Source organism: Ranitomeya variabilis, chromosome 1 (assembly GCF_051348905.1).
Source record: "Ranitomeya variabilis isolate aRanVar5 chromosome 1, aRanVar5.hap1, whole genome shotgun sequence".
Lineage (NCBI taxonomy): Eukaryota > Metazoa > Chordata > Amphibia > Anura > Dendrobatidae > Ranitomeya > Ranitomeya variabilis.
The window spans coordinates 14,480,301-14,496,314 of record NC_135232.1 but is presented as its reverse complement, the minus strand read 5'-3'; the positions used below and the strand labels follow the sequence as shown (position 1 = coordinate 14,496,314).

Below are 16,014 nucleotides of genomic sequence, written 5' to 3'. Positions count from 1 at the left end.
AGGACTGGAGGATTCTGGGTGATGAGCGGAGAGGTGACTGCTAGGACATTATACAGGGTAATACTGGAGGATTCTGGGTGATGAGCGGAGAGGTGACTGCTGGGACATTATACAGCACTGGAGGATTCTGGGTGATGACGGTGTGGTTGTTGTCAGGTTCCTATAAGGTGTCAGGACGTCGCTGTCTATCTCTCCATGGAGGAGTGGGAGTATCTAGAAGGACACCAGCATCGGTACCAGGACGTGATGATGGAGGAGCTCCGGCCTCTTACACCACGAGGTGAGAAGCGAGGCTCCTTGTTGGCTCCGGTGGATGTGATGACGTCTCTCCGGCGTCGTCCTATAATAGATGATGTTTCTCCAGACTTGCTCTGGTTTTCTCTACATTTTTTCCATCTCACAATCACTTACATTTTCCTGATTATTTTCTTCTGATCTGTGAGTCGCAGTTTCTCCGCTGTCGTCACGTCTTCATCAGTCTTGAGTCTTTGTCCTCATGTAAAAATAATGGGGACTTGAACCTGCGGCCTATAAATACCGGGTTTCGTTGGAAAACTTTGACAGCAGGGACATGTGTCTTCTACAGGCCCCCGGCCGTCATTGCAACCTGCTGTTGGATCCTGCTATAAAGTGACTGGCAGCAGATTAGGACACCCAACCAGTTACATAGCACTATCAGGCTGTCAGCAGCAGTGAAATGGTTAAATGGCAGCAATCTGAGCTCGCTCCACATTTCACCTTCCATCCCCCATGCATGAACACCAGATATCGGGAAGGGGTTAAAGAGCCTTATCACATGAGATCAGAATGCACAGGACGGGGTGTTCTAGCCTCAAGAGCTCAACGATCACATAATGTCAGAGGGTCCGCTGTTCCTCTTTATGGGGTCTGATCAGAACGATATAAGTGGGATGGTGACGCAGGTGTTGGCCCTGCAGGGACATCGGGACGCCCAAGGATGATGATAATCAGTGTACGTCTTCCTTTATTCCTCTACAACATGCGCTGTACATGTGCGATGCATCTTGTTCCGGTCACCACAGTAAATCGTGCAGTGACAGAGTAAAGAAGGCTACTGTCTCTGACCGCAGACCATCCCTGTACATCAGCTTGGGGGGCTGTACCGCGTCCTGCCCAATCTACGTAATCAAGGACCGCTGTGATTGGCTGGCCAACTCTGAGCAGCCAATCACAGCTTCTTGGCAATAAAGTTGCAAACAAAAATCTAATGTGGCAAGCTATGACTGGTAATGTCTGAGATGGCACCAATCAGTGCAGTGAAAATAGATGGAGCAATCTCAGCATCACCTCTGATTATTAACCCTTATTTCGCCGATTTGCTAGTCAATAGTTACTGAACAATCGGCGCTAAAAGGGTTAATTCAACGTAATGATGATTGTTCTGCACGCTATATTTCCCTCAGATCTGGTGTGCAGAGCGGTTGTGTAGCCCCTGTGTACCTGCGAGAGAGAAATAACTGGTGGCCAGTGGCTGCCATCCTCCTGCGATCTCTTCTGACTGTTGTGCTGGGTGACTGATCTGTGATCACAGCAGCAGTTCCCAATCCCTGTACCAGGTCCGCACCCAAATCTAATCCCCCCACTCTCCGGTCCTTATTTCCCCACCTCCCTGTTTCAATTTTGTCACATTTTTTTTAGTGCTTTTTTTCATGTGCCTATCCCATACCCCCAACCCCTGTTATATTTTGCACTGAGCATTCATGCTCAGATTTTTTTGCACTTTTTCTTTTTGACACTTATGTGTGCGCTTCCCGCCTCCGCATTGCTCTGATCAGTTTTGCTGATCACAGTCTTTACTAATTTTGTGGGAAAATGAGAAATTACAGATAAACTTTTAACCCTTCTTACTTCCTAACCAAAAAAAAATGTCTCAAAAGTGATCTACACCCCCATGAGCTTACACTGAAGAGCAAAAGGGTAGATATGTTTTGACTTTGATGCTCCATATCTCACCATCCACTACAGCTTTAAACTTGAGAACACCATTGTCACGATAATTCCAAAAATGTCATATTGTGAGTTTAGTTCTAGAGAGTACCATGTCACAGGCACAAGTGCATCTGTGAGCCCCCTTTCTATCCCCCCCTCCTCATTCGATCATCCAAAGACAAAGCCTAGGGAAGAGACACTGTGTAACTGGATACTACTGTGTGAACAGGGTGTGACTTTTAAACTGCAGACTAACAACCCTGTAAAGCCACTCATTCCCTCCTCCCTTTGGGCTTGGAATGCCTTTAGGTACCTTCACACGAAGCGACGCTGCAGCGATAGCGACAACGATGCCGATCGCTGCAGCGTCGCTGTTTGATCGCTGGAGAGCTGTCACACAGACCGCTCTCCAGCGACCAACGATGCCGAGGTCCCCGGGTAACCAGGGTAAACATCGGGTTGCTAAGCGCAGGGCCGCGCTTAGTAACCCGATGTTTACCCTGGTTACCAGCGTAAAAGTAAAAAACACAAACAGCACATACTTACATGCGTCCCCCAGCGTCTGCTTCCTGACACTGACTGAGCTCCGGCCCTAACACCACAGCGGCGACGTCACCGCTGTGCTTTCAGTTTCACTTTTAGGGCCGGCGCTCAGTAAGGCTACGTTCACATTAGCGTTAAGCTAATGTGCGTCGGGTTTGCGTCGGCGACGCAGCGGCGACGCATGCGTCATGCGCCCCTATACTTAACATGGGGGACGCATGCGTTTTTTTTGTTGCGTTGTGCAACACATGCGTCTTTTTTGCCGCAAGCGTCGGACCAAGAAAACGCAACAAGTTGCATTTTTCTTGCGTCCGATTTTCGGCAAAAACCGACGCATGCGTCGCAAAACGCAGCGTTTTTGCGTGCGTTTTGACGCGTTTTTGCGTGCGTTGTGCGTTGCGTCGCCGACGCAGCGGCGCACAACGCTAGTGTGAACGTAGCCTTAGTGTCAGGAAGCAGACGCTGGGGGACGCATGTAAGTATGTGCTGTTTGTTTTTTTTACTTTTACGCTGGTAACCAGGGTAAACATCGGGTTACTAAGCGCGGCCCTGCGCTTGGTAACCCGATGTTTACCCTGGTTACCAGTGTAAAACATCGCTGGTATCGTTGCTTTTGCTTTCAAACACAACGATACACAGCGATCGGACGACCAAATAAAGTTCTGGACTTTATTCAGCGACCAGCGACATCACAGCAGGATCCTGATCGCTGCTGCGTGTCAAACGAAACGATATCGCTAGCCAGGACGCTGCAACGTCACGGATCGCTAGCGATGTCGTTTCGTGTGAAGGTACCTTTTGTCTGAAAGCTCCAAGAATGTAAATAACTAACAGATCAGTGCATATCATTACTCAGCGCCTTAGGCCTTTTTCACACTTCCATCTTTCATCTCCTGTCACAATGCGTCGTTTTGTGAAAAAAACGCATCTTGCAAATTCGCCCGCAGGATACGTCTTTTTCCCATAGACTTTTATTAGTGACGGATGGCCACATGTTTCATCCGTCGTGCACTGAATCCGTCGGAATTTGGCGACACGTCGTCTGGAAAAAACGTACAATGTCTGTGCTGGAAAATCGTGCGACGACGCATCCTGCGGCATATGTCGTTGGATAGAATGGAAGCCTATGGACGCAGGATCCGTCGTGGCACATCGTGTGATGCAATACAGCTGTGGAATACATCTTTTTACACTGAGCATGCTCCAAATCAGGATTTAGTAGCCAATTGGCCAGACAGCACAAATCTATATAAACCTGGCCTGTGGCTTCACCCCTAAATGTGCCAGCAAAACTCCTGCCTGACAACTAGCAAGACACCAGCCAGAAGCCAGCTAGCGTCCAGCCAGAGGCCTGCCTGCCAGTGTGAGTCCTGCGATTTTTGCGTGCGTCTGTGTGTGTGTGTGCGTGCGTCTGTGTGTGTGCGTGCGTCTGTGTGCACGTGCGTGCATCTGTGTGCGTGCGTGTATATAAACCTGACCTGTGGCTTCACCCCCAAATGTGCCAGTAAGACTCCTGCCTGACAACTAGCAAGACATCAGCCAGAAGCCAGCCAGCGTCCAGCCAGAGGCCTGCCAGCCAGCGTCCAGCCAGAGGCCTGCCAGCCAGCGTCCAGCCAGAGGCCTGCCAGCCAGCGTCCAGCCAGATGCCTGCCAGCCAGCGTCCAGCCAGAGGCCTGCCAGCCAGCGTCCAGCCAGAGGCCTGCCAGCCAGCGTCCAGCCAGAGGCCAGCCAGCGTCCAGTCAGAGGCCTGCCAGCCAGAGGCCTGCCAGCCAGAGGCCTGCCAGCCAGCGTCCAGCCTGAGGCCTGCCAGCCAGCGTCCAGTCAGAGGCCTGCCAGCCAGCGTCCAGTCAGAGGCCTGCCAGCCAGCGTCCAGCCAGAGGCCTGCCAGCCAGCGTCCAGCCTGAGGCCTGCCAGCCAGCGTCCAGCCTGAGGCCTGCCAGCCAGCGTCCAGCCAGAGGCCTGCCTGCCAGTGTGAGTCCTGCCATTTTTGCGTGTGTCTGTGTGCATGCATGCGGTGTAGTATAACGTGGCACAGCTGTAGTGGTGCACAAAGAAGGTTCCCAAACCAGAAGCTATATGAAATAAACTTTGGCACTCAACTTGCAATGATATGAAATTTTAATGGCAGCCACTTGTACAACAAACGTTTCCGTCAAAGACATTGACCTTCTTCAGTGTACTGCAGTAACATCAAATAAAGAGCAAACAATCAATATGTACAATAATATGAACAACAGAAAAAACAGAAAAACAATAAAAATCAAAAGAATGAGGAGACTAGTGTATACTGTGCATATACAGTGATGGATGGGAAAGGGAATGGGGGTAGTAGAGAGAAAATCAGGAAGAAGTCATACCTTGGTCCCTTAGAAACACTATTTGTGTGTGGCTTAAGGTCAGAATAAGGTCCTACACATGGATCCTAAAGTAAAAAATATGTCATGTTTAGCCAGGCGTAGTTTGTGAAAGGCCATGACCAGATAATAGATATAAGACTAACCCATGTATCAGTATAGATGAGGATACGGTGGCGGGAGGCGGTGTGCTGAACCGTCCTGCTCCTCGTCTGGGTGATGGAATATATCTATGAAATAGATATATGATATGTAGAAACATGTATAAGAAAAAACAATGGGGATTATATATCTGGACTAAGTAGTCCGATTGATCAATAATAGTACTGACCCAAATATCCAGGCTAGCAAATGTGGTTGAGAAAATTTATATATATGTATCCTCTTCAAGAGTTAGGGTAGTATCTGTGGGGGAACAGATAATGCACATGGGAGAAGTGGTAAGGTATATAGTGAAGATACCCGTAGGAGTGGTGGAAATACATACCATGTGTACTTGTGAATAGCGATATTCACATATAGATATGGATCCTAAGGTGGACCAGAGCTTAACCCCTTCCTGACATCGGACGTACTATCCCGTCGAGGTGGGGTGGGCCCGTATGACCGCCGACGGGATAGTACGTCCAGCGCGATCGGCGGCGCTCACGGGGGGAGCGCGGCCGATCGCGGCCGGGTGTCAGCTGCATATCGCAGCTGACATCCGGCACTATGTGCCAGGAGCGGTCACGGACCGCCCCCGGCACATTAACCCCCGGCACACCGCGATCAAACATGATCGCGATGTGCCGGCGGTGCAGGGAAGCATCGCGCAGGGAGGGGGCTCCCTGCGGGCTTCCCTGAGCCCCCCGCAGCAACGCGATGTGATCGCGTTGCTGCGAGGGTCTTACCTCCCTCCCTGCCTGCTCCAGACCCGGATCCAAGATGGCCGCGGATCCGGGTCCTGCAGGGAGGGAGGTGGCTTCACAGAAGCCTGCTCAGAGCAGGCACTGTGAAGCAGCCTGCACTTCTCTCAGATCGGTGATCTGTCAGAGTGCTATGCAAACTGACAGATCACCGATCTGTATTGTCCCCCCCTGGGGCAAAGTAAAAAAGTAAAAAAAAAATTTTTCCAAATGTGTGAAAAAAAATAAATAAAAAATATTCCAAAATAATGAAAAAAAAAAATAAATATTATTCCCATAAATACATTTCTTTATCTAAATAAAATAAAAAAAACAATAAAAGTACACATATTTAGTATCGCCGCGTCCGTAACGACCCGACCTATAAAACTGGCCCACTAGTTAACCCCTTCAGTAAACACCGTAAGAAAAAAAAAAAAAAACGAGGCAAAAAACAACGCTTTATTATCATACCGCCGAACAAAAAGTGGAATAACACGCGATCAAAAAGACTGATATAAATAACCATGGTACCGCTGAAAACGTCATCTTGTCCCGCAAAAAACGAGCCGCCATACAGCATCATCAGCAAAAAAATAAAAAAGTTATAGTCCTGAGAATAAAGCAATACCAAAATAATTATTTTTTCTATAAAATAGTTTTTATCGTATAAAAGCGCCAAAACATAAAAAAAATGATATAAATGAGATATCGCTGTAATCGTACTGACCCGAAGAATAAAACTGCTTTATCAATTTTACCAAACGCGGAACGGTATAGACGCCTCCCCAAAAAGAAATTCATGAATAGCTGGTTTTTGATCACTCTGCCTCACAAAAATCGGAATAAAAAGCGATCAAAAAATGTCACGTGTCCGAAAATGTTACCAATAAAAACGTCAACTCGTCCCGCAAAAAACAAGATCTCACATGACTCTGTGGACTCAAATATGGAAAAATTACAGCTCTCAAAATGTGGTAACGCAAAAAATATTTTTTGCAATGAAAAGCGTCTTTCAGTGTGTGACGGCTGCCAATCATAAAAATCCGCTAAAAAACTTGCTATAAAAGTGAATCAAACCCCCCCTTCATCACCCCCTTAGTTAGGGAAAAATAAAAAAATTAAAAAATGTATTTATTTCCATTTTCCCATTAGGGTTAGGGCTAGGGTTAGGACTAGAGTTAGGGCTAGGGTTATTGCTAGGGTTAGGGCTAGGGTTGGGGCTAGGGTTGGGGCTACAGTTAGGGTTGGGGCTAAAGATAGGGTTAGGGTTTGGATTACATTTACGGTTGGGAATAGGGTTGGGTGTGTCTGGGTTAGAGGAGTGGTTAGGGTTACTGATGGGATTAGGGTAAGGGGTGTGTTTGGATTAGGGTTTCAGTTATAATTGGGGGGTTTCCACTGTTTAGGCACATCAGGGGCTTTCCAAACGGGACATGGCATCCGATCTGAATTCCAGCCAATTCTGCGTTGAAAAAGGAAAACAGTGCTCCTTCCCTTCCGAGCTCTCCCGTGTGCCCAAACAGGGGTTTACCCCAACATATGGGGTATCAGCGTACTCAGGACAAATTGGACATCATCTTTTGGGGTCCAATTTCTCCTGCTACCCTTGTGAAAATACAAAACTGGGGGCCAAAAAATAAGTTTTGTGGGAAAAAAAAGAATTTTTATTTTCACGGCTCTGCGTTGTAAACTGTAGTGAAACACTTGGGGGTTCAAAGTTCTCACAACACATCTAGATAAGTTCCTTGGGGGGTCTAGTTTCCAATATGGGGTCACTTGTGGGGGGTTTGTACTGTTTGGGTACATCAGGGGCTCTGCAAATGCAACGTGACGCCTGCAGACCAATCCATTTAAGTCTGCATTCCAAATGGCGCTCCTTCCCTTCCGAGCTCTGTCATGCGCCCAAACAGTGGTTCCCCCCCACATATGGGGTATCAGCATACTCAGGACAAATTGGACAACAACTTTTGAGGTCCAATTTATCCTGATACCCTTGTGAAAATACAAAACTGGGGGCTAAAAAATCATTTTTGTGAAAAAAAAAAGAATTTTTATTTTCACGGCTCTGCGTTATAAACTGTAGTGAAACACTTGGGGGTTCAAAGCTCTCAAAACACATCTAGATAAGTTCCTTAGGGGGTCTACTTTCCAAAATGGTGTCACTTGTGGGGGTTTTTAATGTTTAGGCACATCAGGGGCTCTGCAAACGCAACATGGCATCCCATCTTAATTCCAGTCAATTTTGCATTGAAAAGTAAAATAGCGCTCCTTCCCTTCCGAGCTCTGCTATGCGCCCAAACAGTGGTTTACCCCCACATATGGGGTATCGTCGTACTCAGGACAAATTGCACAACAACTTTTGTGCTCTAATTTCTTCTCTTACCCTTGGGGAAATAAAAAAATGGGGGCGAAAAGATCATTTTTGTGAAAAAATATGATTTTTTATTTTTACAGCTCTGCATTATAAACTTCTGTGAAGCACTTGTTGGGTCAAAGTGCTCACCACACATCTAGATAAGTTCCTTAGGGGGTCTACTTTCCAAAATGGTGTCACTTGTGGGGGGTTTCAATGTTTAGGCACATTAGGAGCTCTCCAAACGCAACATGACGTCCCATCTCAATTCCAGTCAATTTTGCATTGAAAAGTCAAATGGCGCTCCTTCCCTTCCGAGCTCTGCCCTGCGCCCAAACAATGGTTTACACCCACATATGGGGTATCAGCGTACTCAGGACAAATTGCACAACAATTTTTGGGGTCCAATTTCTTCTCTTACCCTTGGGAAAATAAAAAATTGGGGGCGAAAAGATCATTTTTGTGAAAAAATATGATTTTTTATTTTTACGGCTCTGCATTATAAACTTCTGTGAAGCACTTGTTGGGTCAAAGTGCTCACCACACATCTAGATAAGTTCCTTAGGGGGTCTACTTTCCAAAATGGTGTCACTTGTGGGGGGTTTCAATGTTTAGGCACATCAGGGGCTCTCCAAATGCAACATGGCGTCCCATCTCAATTCCAGTCAATTTTGCATTGAAAAGTCAAATGGCGCTCCTTCCCTTCCGAGCTCTGCCCTGCGCCCAAACAATGGTTTACACCCACATATGGGGTATCAGCGTACTCAGGACAAATTGCACAACAATTTTTGGGGTCTATTTTCTCCTGTTACCCTTGGTAAAATAAAACAAATTGGATCTGAAATAAATTTTGTGTGAAAAAAAGTTAAATGTTCATTTTTATTTAAACATTCCAAAAATTCCTGTGAAACACCTGAAGGGTTAATAAACTTCTTGAAAGTGGTTTTGAGTACCTTGAGGGGTGCAGTTTTTAGAATGGTGTCACACTTGGGTATTTTCTATCATATAGACCCCTCAAAATGACTTCAAATGAGATGTGGTCCCTAAAAAAAAATGGTGTTGTAAAAATGAGAAATTGCTGGTCAACTTTTAACCCTTATAACTCCGTCACAAAAAAAAATTTTGGTTCCAAAATTGTGCTGATGTAAAGTAGACATGTGGGAAATGTTACTTATTAAGTATTTTGCGTGACATATGTCTGTGATTTAAGGGCATAAAAATTAAAAGTTGGAAAATTGCGAAATTTTCAAAATTTTCGCCAAATATTCGTTTTTTTCACAAATAAACGCAACTTATATCGAAGAAATTTTACCACTATCATGAAGTACAATATGTCACGAGAAAACAATGTCAGAATCGCCAAGATCCGTTGAAGCGTTCCAGAGTTATAACCTCATAAAGGGACAGTGGTCAGAATTGTAAAAATTGGCCCGGTCATTAACGTGCAAACCACCCTTGGGGGTGAAGGGGTTAAGGTCCCTGTCTATGGGTAAGAAAAGAGTATCAAGATCAGAAAAACAAAAAACAACAACGCCTCCTGGTGTGGAGCGCTGACGCTTGTGACAGGTCTTACCGGGAGGTGGCAGAGGTGTGGGTCCAGAACGCGGTGTCCACCGCTGGTTCCAAGGTGTGCTGCCATGATATCGAGCGCTATTATGTAGATGGAGGGCGGGACCGCTGAGTAGCGCGAAACAGGAAGTGCGTCACCGGAAGTGACGCGCTGCCGATGCCGGTGACACTGTGCGTGTCAGCGATAAAAAAATAGTAATGGAGGTGCGTTCCACCTCAATATGTGTGCCACAGGAGCAAGTGGTGAAGCTTCTATGATGTAGGAGGGGCTCAAAATGAGCATAAGTAAAATGAGGCAGTGGGTATTATACCGATCGTGTGTCTTTGTATATGGTCCTATGTACATAACCTGGGATGCGAAGGGAGGCATGAAGATGAAAGTGTAGAGGAAATTGAGTTAGACAGGTACAAAACAGAGACCATGGGACTGAGGTAGGGATCCAGAGGGAAGGAGGATCAGGATGTGAAAATTTTCGTGCCGTCACATTCAATATAGATGACTCTGTAAGATAAAGCAGCATGTCAATACAATGTTTGAAAAATTAAGTATATACATATATACAATAGAAGGAACAACTTAATATTAATTGTTATAGAGAAAGTAAAAGAGATAAAAAATTTTACAGAAGCATTATATGAAAGCCAGGAGATCATAATCCCTGTTGAGACCTCTAGGTGTCATAGTCTCCAACTCATGTATCCAGAATGCCTCTCTTCTCTTGAGAGTCTGGATACGATTGGCCCCCCGTCTAGGTACTGGGACATGTTCGATTACCTGAAACTTAAGTTGGGGTATGGAGTGTCCTGCCTCAATGAAGTGGTGGGGTAATGGCAGTAATGTGTTTTTACATCTTATTGTGGACTTGTGCTTGCTAATATGGTCCCGTATAGGTTGTGAAGTCTCACCAATATAAAGGAGGCCGCATGGACATTTAATGGAGTACACCACAAAAGAGGTATCACAGGTACTGTAATCTTTAATTTGATATCGTTTACCCGAATGTGGATGATAGAAATGATCTCCCTTTAGTACATTTCCACACAGGTTGCAGTGAAGGCATGGGTATGTGCCGGTCCTAGGTTGAGAGAGAAATCTCTGGGTGGAAGAACGTGAGCCCGATCCAATGTCAGCCTTGACCAATGTGTCACGAATGTTGCGTGGCCGTTTATAGCAGGGTAGAAACTGGTTACGAAACTCAGGTATATCTGGGTGTGCCTCCTGTAGCAATCTCCAATGTTTTCTAATGCTGTGGTGAAGTACATGGATGTAGGGATGGTATGTGTGCACAAATGGTATGCGATTCGTCACGGGCTGTTTGGGAATAGTAGATGGATGCAAGGCGTCATGTAATACATCCGGGGGATATCCCCGTTCACTGAATTTGTTATACATCTCATCCAATCTCTCCTGTTTCTTGACCGGGTTAGTGACTATGCGTTCCACCCTCTGGAATTGGGAGCGGGGGATGGCATTTTTAGTGGTTATAGGGTGCAGACTATTGTAATGAAGCAAACTGTTGCGATCGGTGGACTTTCTGTATAGATCTGTGCTTATAATACCACCCGCATCTTTTGACACTAGGGTGTCAAGGAAGCTAACCTGATGTTCGTCTTTCGTCATGGTAAAGGAGAGACCTGACCAATAGGCATTTAATGTTGCAAAGAATTCATCCAGAGAATCGGGTGGCCCTGTCCATATACAAAAAATATCGTCTATGAACCTTTTCCAAGTGACACAATGGGTCCTAAAGAGGGCGTTGGGGTATACCACCTCTTCTTCAAAGGTGGTCATGTATGTGTTTGCATACGGGGGCGCCATATTGGACCCCATGGCGGTCCCCTGTGCCTGTAAGTAGTAAGTGTCCTCAAATAGAAAATAATTTTTGGTGAGAACGATTGTCAACAGTTCAAGGCATAAATTGATGGTGTTGTGATGTAATTCAGATGTAGCCAATAGGTGTCTAACGCAGTCAATGCCTCGGTTATGGGGAATGGACGTGTAGAGGTCCTTCACGTCAAAGGACACCAAAAAGGAGTTTCTGGGAACAATGCCCAGTGTCTGTAGTGTTCTGAGAAAGGCCCTAGTGTCAAGCAGATATGATTTAGATTTCTGTGTCAGAGGAGTGAGCACCTTTTCCAAAAATATGGAAAGAGGGGACAGAATTGAGTCCGTCGCTGCGATAATTGGTCGGCCGGGTGGATTAATAAGGTTTTTATGTACCTTAGGAGGAAGTAAGTATAGTACGGGCGTCACTGGATTTGCTTTAGTAAGAAAATCTTTAGTTTTAGAGTCAATCACTCCCATGTCTGAGTATGTCTTGAGTATGGCTGATATGTTATTACGTGTGTCCCCTGTAGGATCTCTACTTAATTTAATATAGACTGTACTGTCATTGAGCTGACGATAGGCCTCTTTGATATAATCTGCCTTAATTCATGACCACTATGGCTCCGCCTTTGTCGGCGGGTTTGATAATAATGGTTTTATCCTCACGTAGGGCTTGTGATGCCTGAACATCAAGATTAGACAGATTGGAGGAGAAATGTAATCTGCCTCCTTCGGCATCCCGCCGAAGTTGTGTAAATGCCTTGTCTATGAACTCAATAAAGGTCTCCACCGCATGTGACCCTGATGGTGGGCGATATGTGCTTTTATTGCGGAGACCAAGTTGGTCTATAGAGATGAGGGCCTGGTGTGTGGAAGGGGAAACAACACGTGTATCATTTACCTTGGCAAAATGTGTCAATAGTCTGATACGGCGGTAAAATCGTTGCAATTCCATATCAAGTCCGAATGTACTCAATTTAGAGTACGGGCAAAATGAGAGTCCTTTCTGTAAGAGGTTATGTTCCGCAATGCTAAGTGTCCTTGAAGAGATATTAATAACTAAGGAGTTAGTACCTGGGAGCGTGTCACTCTGTAGAAATCTGGATTTCTTCCTCCGCTGGCTCCGACGGGGCCTTTTCTTCTTGGGTACCGTTTGCGTTGGTCTAAAAAAATGACGGGTTGTGTTTATGCGGTTGTCTCTTCTGTCTGTGTCCGAACCAGATGTTGACGCTTCGTTCGATGAATAGTGGTTGAACCTAGGAGGGTCAGAGCGGGGAACAAGATTACTGCGCCAATGATATACGCGATTATTATCATAATCTTCTAAGTCTCTTTGGAATTTAATCCTTTTTCTATTCTCAGTGTCCCTCTTATGTTGCTCTATTACAGTCTGTATTTTAGCTTTGAGGGTGCCCAATTCCTCAGCAGTACTTGATGAGGCTAGTTGTGACTCAATATTTTTGATGGTGTCGCTGGATTGAGCGATGGCACCTTGTAAATGTTCAACAGTCAATGTCATTAAATCGAACGAGCATTTGTTGAGTATTTGCTCAAATTTCAAGCAGAAAGCAGAAGAATCGCTGAAGAGTGTTGGTCGTAAAGGTACTCTGAGGCTCCTTGGTTTGAGATTGACTCTAAGATATTCCGACAGTGTCGCACAATGTAGTTCCAAATTGATCAGATGTCGTGATTCACGTTCGAGATCCCTTCCCCTGGTTTCCCTTGGTGGGGCCTTGAGGAAATCACTAGATATGAAGTTTTAATGGCAGCCACTTGTACAACAAACGTTTCGGTCAAAGACATTGACCTTCTTCAGTGTACTGCAGTAACATCAAATAAAGAGCAAACAATCAATATGTACAATAATATGAACAACAGAAAAAAACAGAAAAACAATAAAAATCAAAAGAATGAGGAGACTAGTGTATACTAGTGTCAAAAGATGTGGGTGGTATTATAAGCACAGATCTATACAGAAAGTCCACCGATCGCAACAGTTTGCTTCATTACAATAGTCTGCACCCAATCGTATCCAGACTCTCAAGAGAAGAGAGGCATTCTGGATACATGAGTTGGAGACTATGACACCTAGAGGTCTCAACAGGGATTATGATCTCCTGGCTTTCATATAATGCTTCTGTAAATTTTTTTATCTCTTTTACTTTCTCTATAACAATTAATATTAAGTTGTTCCTTCTATTGTATATATGTACAGTTAGGTCCATATATATTTGGACAGAGACAACATTTTTCGAATTTTGGTTATAGACATTAGCACAATGAATTTTAAACAAAACAATTCCGATGCAGTTGAAGTTCTGACTTTCAGCTTTCATTTGAGGGTATCCACATTACAATTGGATGAAGGGTTTAGGAGTTTCAGCTCCTTAACATGTGCCACCCTGTTTTTAAAGGGACCAAAAGTAATTGGACAGATTCAATGATTTTAAATAAAATGTTCATTTTTAGTACTTGGTTGAAAACCCTTTGTTGGCAATGACTGCCTGAAGTCTTGAACTGATGGACATAACCAGACGCTGTGTTTCCTCCTTTTTGATGCTCGGCCAGGCCCTCACTGCGGTGGTTTTCAGTTGCTGTTTGTTTGTGGGCCTTTCTGTCTGAAGTTTAGTCTATAACATGTGAAATGCTGCTCAATTGGGTTGAGATCAGGTGACTGACTTGGCCATTCAAGAATATTCCACTTCTTTGCTTTAATAAACTCCTGGGTTGCTTTGGCTTTATGCTTTGGGTCATTGTCCATTTGTAGTATGAAACGACGACCGATCAGTTTGGCTGCATTTGGCTGGATCTGAGCACACAGTATGGCTCTGAAGACCTCAGAATTCATTCGGCTGCTTCTGTCCTGTGTCACATCATCAATAAACACTAGTGACCCAGTGCCACTGGCAGCCATGCATGCCCAAGCCATCACACTGCCTCCGCCGTGTTTTACAGATGATGTGGTATGCTTTGGATCATGAGCTGTACCACGCCTTCGCCATACTTTTCTATTTCCATCATTCTGGTAGAGGTTGATCTTGGTTTCATCTGTCCAAAAAATGTTTTTCCAGAACTGCGCTGGCTTTTTTAGATGTTTTTTAGCAAAGTCCAGTCTCGCCTTCTTATTCTTGATGCTTATGAGTGGCTTGCACCGTGCAGTGAACCCTCTGTAGTTACTTTCATGCAGTCTTCTCTTTATGGTAGATTTGGATATTGATACGCCGACCTCCTGGAGAGTGTTGGTCACTTGGTTGGCTGTTGTGAAGGGGTTTCTCTTCACCATGGAGATTATTCTGCGATCATTCACCACTGTTGTCTTCCGTGGGCGCCCAGGTCTTTTTGCATTGATGAGTTCATCAGTGCTTTCTTTCTTTCTCAGGATTTACCAAACTGTAGGTTTTGCCACTCCTAATATTGTAGCAATTTCTCGGATGGGTTTTTTCTGTTTTCGCAGCTTAAGGATGGCTTGTTTCACTTGCATGGAGAGCTCCTTTGACCGCATGTTTACTTCACAGCAAAACCTTCCAAATGCAAGCACCACATCTCAAATCAACTCCAGGCCTTTTATCTGCTTAATTGAGAATGACATAACGAAGGGATTTCCCACACCTGTCCATGAAATAGCCTTGGAGTCAATTGTCCAATTACTTTTGGTCCCTTTAAAAACAGGGTGGCACATGTTAAGGAGCTGAAACTCCTAAACCCTTCATCCAATTTTAATGTGGATACCCTCAAATGAAAGCTGAAAGTCTGCACTTCAACTGCATCTGAATGGTTTTGTTTAAAATTCATTGTGGTAATGTCTGTAACCAAAATTAGAAAAATGTTGTCTCTGTCCAAATATATATGGACCTAACTGTATATACTTAATTTTTCAAACATTGTATTGACATGCTGCTTTATCTTACAGAGTCATCTATATTGAATGTGACGGCACGAAAATTTTCACATCCTGGTCCTCCTTCCCTCTGGATCCCTACCTCAGTCCCATGGTCTCTGTTTTGTACCTGTCTAACTCAATTTCCTCTTCCACTTTCATCTTCATGCCTCCCTTCGCATCCCAGGTTATGTACATAGGACCATATACAAAGACACACGATCGGTATAATACCCACTGCCTCATTTTACTTATGCTCATTTTGAGCCCCTCCTACATCATAGAAGCTTCACCACTTGCTCCTGTGGCACACATATTGAGGTGGAACGCACCTCCATTACTATTTTTTTATCGCTGACATGCACAGTGTCACCGGCATCGGCAGCGCGTCACTTCCGGTGACGCACTTCCTGTTTCGCGCTACTCAGTGGTCCCGCCCTCCATCTACATAATAGCGCTCGATATCATGGCAGCACACCTTGGAACCAGCGGTGGACACCGCGTTCTGGACCCACACCTCTGCCACCTCCCGGTAAGACCTGTCACAAGCGTCAGCGCTCCACACCAGGAGGCGTTGTTGTTTTTTGTTTTTCTGATCTTGATACTCTTTTCTTACCCATAGACAGGGACCTTAAGCTCTGGTCCACCTTAGG

The 16,014-nt window shown here is 45.1% G+C and overlaps 1 protein-coding gene and 1 pseudogene across 3 annotated transcripts in view; both read left to right on the top strand.

Moving 5' to 3' along the window:
* The window catches only part of LOC143793496 (uncharacterized), a 606,170-nt gene that overhangs the window by 343,525 nt on the left and 246,631 nt on the right, over window positions 1-16,014 (top strand). The gene's annotated exons all lie outside the window — the stretch shown is intronic.
* Window positions 1-16,014, top strand: part of LOC143793597 (uncharacterized) — a 55,443-nt pseudogene that overhangs the window by 21,580 nt on the left and 17,849 nt on the right. Inside the window, exon 4 of the transcript XR_013220164.1 lies at window positions 163-280. The product of XR_013220164.1 is annotated as an uncharacterized LOC143793597 (transcript). The remainder of the gene's footprint in view (window positions 1-162; window positions 281-16,014) is intronic.